This window comes from Chlorocebus sabaeus, chromosome 4 (assembly GCF_047675955.1).
Source record: "Chlorocebus sabaeus isolate Y175 chromosome 4, mChlSab1.0.hap1, whole genome shotgun sequence".
Classification (NCBI taxonomy): Eukaryota; Metazoa; Chordata; class Mammalia; order Primates; family Cercopithecidae; genus Chlorocebus; species Chlorocebus sabaeus.
Window position 1 is genome coordinate 68831343 of NC_132907.1, and position 9569 is coordinate 68840911.

General features: G+C 32.7%; 1 pseudogene; it reads left to right on the forward strand.

Moving 5' to 3' along the window:
* Positions 1–9228: 9228 nt before the first annotated feature.
* On the forward strand, positions 9229–9329 carry LOC119620834 (U6 spliceosomal RNA; annotated as a pseudogene).
* Positions 9330–9569: the final 240 nt, after the last annotated feature.

A 9569-nucleotide genomic window follows, 5' to 3' on the forward strand; every position in this document is an offset into this window, starting at 1 on the left:
CATTTTAATGTGTACGGTATATTTATCTGAATAACTGGAATATTTCAAGGGGTTATAAACAAGTAGATTATACACTCAATTTTATAAAATAAAAATTCAGGTAAAAGCAAATCCCTACACTTCCCCACAACATTTTTTTCATCTTTCAAAGCAAGAATTTTTTTTTAATTTAAATCTATTTTTTCCAAATGTAATAAAATATATATTTTGTTACATTTTTCAAGTATTTCTAAAATGTATAAAGTAAAATATTCTGCTATAAAATGATATCTACTTTTATTACACAAACATGACTAGTGAAACCAAATAATAAGGATAACTTAATACTTTTCTAATCTAAAAATGATTAGGAAAATCCTTCTAAACATGTTGCAGAAACCATTTTTCTTTTGAGCAATGATTTTACTAGTTTCAATTAAAATAAGTAAAGTTCATAATAAGTCAGAGTTATCTCGAAAAAAAAAGAATATTCGAAGAAATAAATGCTTTTAACACCTAATGAAGTCATTATCTCTTATTACACGAGACATTTTATAATTTAGGTGCATAAATGTATACATATCTCAGTTTGTTAAAATATTTGACATTTTCAAAGTGTGCTTATCAAGAAACCATGCTAATTGGATGTCTTCATGTTTTTGTAGCATCAGGACTTTCTGAGAAAAGGAAACTTGCAACCTGTGTTAAGGAACGTTGGGTGGCAATTGCTCCTTTGAAGTTAGAAGTGGTGCATTTTCCCATAAACATCTGGTCACATTCTAATGGTGATAGAAACCAGAATCCTTTGTTCTTTTTTTTTCCACCCCTAGAACTAAATGATCACATCAAAGAGTTGTAAAGGCCACTCTCCTTTCCTCCTAACACATACTGTGTAACCAGTTCCTACATAAGCTCCAAAATTCATAATTACAGGTTTTTCTTTTTCTATGCTACAGAACTCTATCTATATCCTCTCTCATATAGTCAAATGACATCTGCCCTTATCATGCTGCCCTATGGGAAAGTGGGGAAAACCAACAATAAGATGATCAGTGAGTAAACAAAGTATATTTTTCCTAATCTAGTGGTCTAGCATTCCAGGCATATGTTATCTGTGTAAATAGTGTAATATCTCAGATTCTTCCCAATTTCAACTTCCTTCCCTACTTTATGAATTCTTCTTCACAAGGTAAAGTTTAATTTTTTTTTAAGAACAAAAACTCTCTGTAAGACACAAAAAATAATTCACATTAATATTTTAGGTGGTGATTATCTGTTTTATTTTTAAATTAGTTAATTCCTTTTTTCTTCCTTAACTAGAGTAATCAAACAGAACTCTTCGTGGATACCCTCATCTGCCAGGCATCTTGAAGTGACATAAGAGTAAAACATAGTATTAAAATTATATTAGCTAATACAATTATTTTTCTTATAAAACAAAGATCCTATTGTCTTTATATCCAAAATAATCATTGTAGATTGGCCAAATGTAAGGAAAAAAGATCATATAGAATACTCACAGTAAAAAAAAAAAATCACTGATATTTCTAATGATATACACATTTACCAGTCTTATATTCATACTCAAAATGTCAGTTATTTTTACTTGCTATGTTATTCAAAACAGTTAACATTATTTACATTTACAGTCAACTTATTTTTATTGAAGATTTATGAATAATGGCTTGAGTACTTTTCTTAAATATAAACATTTAAATCTAATGATATACAAACAAAAGGGCAGATAATGATAAGCCAACTAATAAATCTACAAGATTAGGTTGGCTAAAAGGGATAGTGGAAATATTGTTCCCAAAGAATTTCTAGGGCTGGGTGCAGTGACTCACACCTGTAATCCCAGCACTTTGGGTGGCTGAAATGGGTGGATCACTTGAGGTCAGGCGATCGAGACCATCCTGGCTAACATGGTGAAATCCCGCCTCTACTAAAAATATAAAAAATTAGCCGGGCGTGGTGGCGGGTGCCTGCAGTCCCAGCTACTCGGGAGGCTGAGGCAGGAGAATGGCGTGAACCGGGGAGGCAGAGCTTGTAGTGAGCGGAGATCGTGCCACTGCACTCCAGCGTGGGCGACAGAGCGAGACTCCGTCTCAAAAAAAAAAAAAAAAAAAAAGGAAGAAAAAACAAAAAACACACAAACACAAAAAGTTAGCCAGGCGTCAGGGCACACACCTGTAATCCCAGCTACTTGGCAGGTTGAGGCAGGAGAATCACTTGAACCTGGAACGCAGAGGTTGCAGTGAGCCGAGATCACGCCGTTGCACTCCAGCCTGAGCAACAAGAGCAAAACTCTGCCTCAAAAAAAAAAAAAAACAAAAACACACACACACACACACACACACACACACACACACAAAACCATAATAATAATAATAATAAAATAAAAAGAATTTCTAGAAAGTAAAGTTGTAATACAAAAACAGATAATATTTCTTATAAAACTAGGCCAGCATACGTTAACTTTGGTTACACAAATACAATGACACAAAGTTTTTGATATTCCCAATGTGCAGTTCACATCCCATATAAATTAAATAAGAATAGTTAGGTCTGTAAGCCAAGCATTAGTAGTATTTAAAGCTCTGCATGCAGTTTTTATACACTGTCAAGTTTTAGAAGCAATCAAGACTGACTTCCGCAGGACAGTGTGAGGAGCTCCTCTGACCTGCTCCTCAGTGAAACTGGTGAAAATTACCAATAAACCCCAATCATTGGAATCATTTGAAATGGTCTTAAGATAAAATTACATATGAAGATGCACCTATTATAGAAAACCTACAAAAAATGGTAAAGATAGGTGAGATTTTGTGGTATTAGAACCAAGATTGCTTCTTCCTTTTTCCCTCTGAACTCAGCGAGGCAGAGACTCCACTCCAGATTGCTGCAGCCAAGAACGGAGGGCTTTCTCTTCACCCAGCTCCCGGATGGAAGTTGTTCTTCCGAGAACAAGTAAAACTTTAACATTTCTCATCCTGTTCCCAGTTACCTATGCTAAGGCTAACTCTCGGTAAATGGAGTTGAGATTGGGGTTTCCTTCTTCCATACACCCCCTACTTGTGGAAAAGAGGCAGTATGTTGGATGTGATGTTCTGAGAATACTGGGGCCCTAATAGCCCTTCCTTGACTTGTGAGATGATGACTGTATACCAGGAGAAGCAAGTAGGCTGCTAACTCTCCTCCCCTTCCACAGCACTCAGTACCTACAGTGGAGCTGTCACTTAGCGAAAACCTTAATATTGTCTCCAACCCAGACTCCAGAGTCATAGATCAGAAATTTTGCCTGCAGGAAGAGTCACCTAATAAAACAGAGGATTTAATATCTTTCCAAAGGACTGCCTTCATTTGCAGCAGAGCATGGAAAATTGTAAACTTAAACATACTCTAAACTTCAGTGGAGGTTGTGATGAAAACTAATTTGAAGAAAATTCGTGGTTCTAATGGAAATAAGATCTAGCCTGTATTCCTGTTACTTAGCAGGGAGAACTGGGGAATAAGCTGAGAAAACACTTCAGGGGTCAGAAAATTTCAAATACTGACTTCAGAAACTGTTAAGTATCTTATCCAGAAATCTACAATTTGATTGAATTAGTTTGTAGAGGTATTTATGCCTCAGGGCATCGTTGAAAACCATAACTGTCAAAAACAGCCTGTAATTAATGGAGCATGACAGCTGTGTATGGTCAGGGAAAAAGTGGAAGAGAGCCTTACATGATCACTGCATCTTAGGTGTAGTATGGTATACTCAAAGATGGGCCTTCATGAGAAACAGACTGACACTTCACATGGAGAGCAGTCAAAAATAATCCACCTAGTCATTAAAGATATAAACAAGCAAACAACCATCACAAGCCTCACAGGACAGTGTGCAAAGATGCTGTAATATATTGCCTAAAATATCTAATTTCAAAAAAAACTTATGAGGTATTTAAAAATAAAGTATTATCCTACAGCAGAAAAAAAGGCAATAGAAACTGCTTGTGAAAGCAGCTAAATTTCAGATTAAACAGAAAAAGATTTCAAAGTAGTCATTGTAAATAAATATGCTCATTAACCTAAAGTGAAGCACAGTTAAGGAAGTCGAGAAATATATCATGACAATATTACATCAAATAGAAAACATTAATAAAAATAGAATTTATTTTAAAGAGAGTAAATGGAAATTATGTAGTTTAAAAATACAATAACCAAAATGTGTAACATTTAGTAAAAGGGCATAACAGCAGATTTGAACTGCAAACATAGAGACAAAAACACACACTTCATAATAAAAATGCTGAAAGTCAAAGAAAAGAAAAAAAGTGTTGTAAGTAGCAAGAGAAAATGACATCTAACTTGCAAGAAACTTCCAATAAGAATAAAAGCTGACATTTCAGAAAATTAACAGAAGCTAAGAGGCAAACTATTTTAACACATTCAAAATACTCAAAGAAAACCAACAACAACAAAAACTGTCAATCAAGTGTCCTATACTCATCAAAGCTCTCTTTCAAAAATGAAGGTGAAATAAACACATGATTCAGTAAAGAGAAACTGAGACATACTCTTTCTTACTGCTCTACCTTAAAGACATATTTAAAAAATTCTTTAGGTTGAAAGCAAGTTCTGCAAATGGTAATTATAACCATACAAACAAAGAAAGAATATTGATAAAGTTAATTATATAATTATAAAGGAGACTATAAATTCATATTTTATTCTTCTCAATATAAACTCATTAAAAAAGCCATTGTATAAAATAATATGTGTAAAATGTATGCATATATGTTTAGAATAGACATATAACACATAGAAATGCAATATATATGTGTAATATATTTGTCAATAACAGCACAGCAGTGATTGGTGGGCACAAAGCTGTAATGGGTTAAAAAAATGATGACAGATAATAGTGTCATAACAATAAGAATGTATTGTTGGGTTTTTGACACTAATTAAGGCATTACATATAACAATAATTCCATGTTAATGGGGATAAAGGTGATATAAGGTAGTAATGTTTACATGTAATACTGAATTAAGCTGGTATAAATCTGATATTATCCTAATATTATCCTAATAAGTTTAAGTGGATATGATAACGGTTAGAGTGAACACACAAATGCATACACACACATACACACAACTAAAAAATGGTGCAGAAAGCATTAATAAAATCAAAATGCCGCATTAAAAACAGTCATTTAATACAAAATAAAGCATTAAAGTGAAATAGAGGGAAAAAGACATGAGATATACAATGCAAAATATAAAATAGCAGACAGAAGTCAAACTATATCATTTATAGTTAGACTTAAACGTTTCTAACTGATAGATTAAACATTTCAATCAAATAAATATTTTAAGACCTAATTTTTACAAAATGATACAATTGTATGCAGGAGACATATTTTAGATTAGAAAACACAAATAGATTGAAAGTAAAAGGATGGAAAAGATTTTTCAGGCGAACAGCAACCACAGGAAAGCTGACGTGACTATACTAATAGCAGATGAAATAGACATTAAAATAAAAATGAGTTACTGGAAATAAAGAATATATTTTATAATAATAAACGAATCAATCCATCAGGAAGGTATAACAGTTTAAAACATATATGCACCAAAAACATAATACAAAAATGTGTAAATGAAACACTAACAGAAATTAAGGGAGAACTAGATAATTTAACAATAATAGTGGGAGACTTCTATATTCCACACTTAATAATAGTTGGTATATAGTCAGAAATTCAACAATTAAATAGAATAGATGGAACATAAACTTACTTGGCCTAGCAGATATTCATAGCACATTCCACCAACAACACAGGATATAGATTATTCTCAAGTGCAATTGAAGCATTATCCAGGATACATCATATTAAATGTCATAAAAGAAAACTGAATACATTTAAAATAATAGAAATAATACAAAGTATGTTCACCGACACAATGGAAGAAAATTAGAAATCAATAACAGGGAAAATGTGTACATACTTACAAATATATAAATATTAAACAACACAGTCTCAAGTAGCCAACAAATTAATAAAATTTAAAGGGGAAATTATAATACATTAAGAAGGATAAAAATGAAAACACAGTATTTACAAACTGCAGTGAAAGCATTGTTTAGAGAGAAAATTATAGTGTAAATGTCAATATTAAGTTAAAAAAAAGAATTCAAAACAAAAACTTAATTTTCTAACCTACGACATCAACAAAAGAGCAAACTAAACCTAAGACAAGCAGAGTAAATAATAATTGCTAGATAGTAAAATAGAAAGTAGGTGAAAAAATAAAATGTAGAAAATCAATGCAACCAAAAGATAGTTCTTTGAAAAGATCAATAACATTGACAAAACTTTAAATTTACCAAGAAAGAAATGGAGAAGAGTGAAATAACTAGAATAATAAATGAAGGAAGAGCCATTACTATTGACATAACCAATTTAAAAAAAAATGAAAAAGAAATATTGTGAACAATTGTATGCCAACAAACTACATAACTTAGCTATAATGGACAAATCCCTAAAAGACAAACTATCAGATTTGACTCAAGAAGAAATATACCATTTGAATAGATCTATAAGAAGTGAACAGACTGAATCCATATACAAAATCCTATCCACAAGGAAAAGGCCATTCCTAGATAATTCACTAACCCAAGTCTTCCAAATATTTAAAGATAGTTCATGAAAATTGTTTACAAATTATTCTCTTCCACTTACCTCCCAAAATAGAATAATTCTGAACTAATTTAATGAAACCAATATTACCTTAAAATGACAATACAAACAAATCACCAACAAAAAATGAAATCTTTAAACCAATATCCCTTATGAAGCTGTATGCAAAAATCCTGCATAAAGCACTAGCAAACTGAGTCCAGAAATACATAAAAATAATTATACACTCCAACCAAGTGGGGTTTACTTTAAAAATGGAGGTTGACTGTCTATCTAAAAATTAATTATTGAAATACAATTTACTAAAATAATAAATGAAAATCATGCTATAATCACAATAAATGCAGAAAAAAACATTTGACAAAAGCCAGGAACTTTCAATTACAAAAGCACTAAAAAATAACAGTATGAATTAGCTGGGCGTGGTGGTGGGTGCCTCTGGTACCAGCTACTTAGGAGGCTGAGGCAGGAGAATGGCGTGAACCAGTAGGTGGAGCTTGCAGTGAGCCGATAGGCGGAGCTTGCAGTGAGCCGAGATCGCAACACTGCACTCCAGCCTGGGGGACAGAGCGAGACTCCGACTCAAAAAAAAATAAAAAATAAAAAAATAACAATATGAAGGAACTTCTCCACTCCCTGAAGCTGATGAAGGGAATTACGAAAACTCCACAGCTAACATCATAGTTACTTGAAAATGATAGGATGCTTCCCACTTACAGTCAAGAAAAAGACAAAGATGTACATTCTTGCTATTTTATTTAGCATTGTACTAGAGATTCTAGTTAGTCAAGAACAAAAAGAAAAGTAGATGAGAAAGGAGGAATTGAAACTATATTAACAGATCATGTGATTATATGTATAAAAATCATATGGAATTACTAAAAAATTAAAAGTAGTGAGTTTAACATGGTTGTAGGATACAGTATCAATACCAAAAAAATCAGTTATATTTCTATACTCTTGCAGTGAATATTTTTAAATGTATTTTTAAAAGTTTCAGTTATAATAGCATCAAAAATTTATATACCCAGGAATAAATTTAACAGAAAAACAAAGTGTCTACTCTAAAAACTGCAAAGCATTGTTCAAAAAAACTAAAGAAAATCTAAGTAAATGAAAAAATACCCATGTTCGTGGATGAGAAGACCTAACATTGTTAAGATGGCAATGCTACTCAAACTGACCTCCAGATTTACTGCAATTCCTGTGAGAATCTTAGCTAACTTTTCTGTGGAAATTGACAAGCTGGTTCGTGTAGAATTGCAAGAGACCTAAAGAAACAAACAAAAAGTGTTGAATCCTTGCATTAGACCATACAAAGAAATTAACTCAAAATGTATTAAACACCTAAATGTAAAACCAAAAATTACAAAATTCGTAGAATAAAACACAAGGGCCCATCTTTTGGACCTTTGATTGGCAAAGGATTCTTAGATATGACACCAAAAGCAGTAGCCACTCACACACACAAAAATCAGTAAACTAGAGTTAATCAAAATTAAAAACAGGACATCATCAAGAAAGTGAAACGTCAGTCCAGAGAATGGGAAAAAAATTATAAATCACATGTTTGAAAAGGAAATCATGATATGTGTATGCATAAATATATATGTATATAATCATACAACTCAAAAATAAAAACAACGCAATTAAAAAATAGGCAAAGGATCTGAATAGACGTCTCTTCAAAGGAGATATACAGATGGTCAGTAGGTGTAGCCATGCTCCAAGGAACTAAAGAAAACAGTGAATAATAGAAAGTGTTGAGCTTACAGGAAGAGCAAATATGAAAAGAAACAGCTTGCTGATACTCTCTTTGCTTATAAGGTAATACAACTGGCTGATACTAGTTAGAATCAATATGGACAACTGTGGTGTGTGCCAAATGAACTTGCTGACATCACAGCCTAAATTTCCATTGCCTGTGTCATATCACGCCCCCGCCCAAATTTGCAAATGCAGCCCATGAAGGGGCATGAAGAGGCAACTGTGCCTATCGGGGAACTTTACAGGGGGAATGGGGTAGGGAGACAGTTTTGAACTGACCTTTTATCTCACCGTTGGTGGACACACAACAAAGCGTTTTTGTTTTGTTTTGCTTTGCTTTTATTTTTTTTTCTTTTTACGTTCTCAAAACCTAGTGCCATGGTATTTGCTTCTATGTGCATCAGGCAGCGAGCCTTTTTCTCAACAACATAAGTTCTCAAAAAGATTCTCCAAGTCATTATGCACCAGGGAAGTGCAAATCAAACTCACAGTTTGATACCAATTCACACTCACTCAGATTACTTGAATCAAAAAGTAAGGTAACAACAAGTGTTGGTGATAATGTGGAAAAATGAAACCCTTCTATTCTGCTAAAAGGAATTTGAAAATGATAGAGCTGCTTTAGAAAACACTTTAACAGTTCTTAATATTATGAAATATGGAGTTCCATTATGACCCATCAATTTTACTTCTAGATATATACCTGAGAAAAAGCACATATCTACATATACAGAATCTTGCATGCGAATTTTATAATAGCATTGTCCATAATAGCAAAAATGTGGAAATTGCTCACTTTGGCAACACACACAGACACAAAATCGTAATGATACACAGAAGATTAGTATGGCCCCTGTGCAAGGATGACAGGCGATTCATGAAGCATTCTATATTTTTATTGTACGTTTAAAAATAACTAAGAGTATAATTAGATTGTTTGTAACACAAAGAATAAATGCTTGAAGAGATGGATACCCAATTTTTCATGACGTACTGCATGCCTGTGTCTAAATATCTCCTATACTCCATAAATATGTATACCTATTATAAACCACAAAAGTTTTTAATGTGGAGATAAAAACACCTACCATATATCCACAATTTTATTTTAATGTGGAAGCAAACCAAATGACTGTC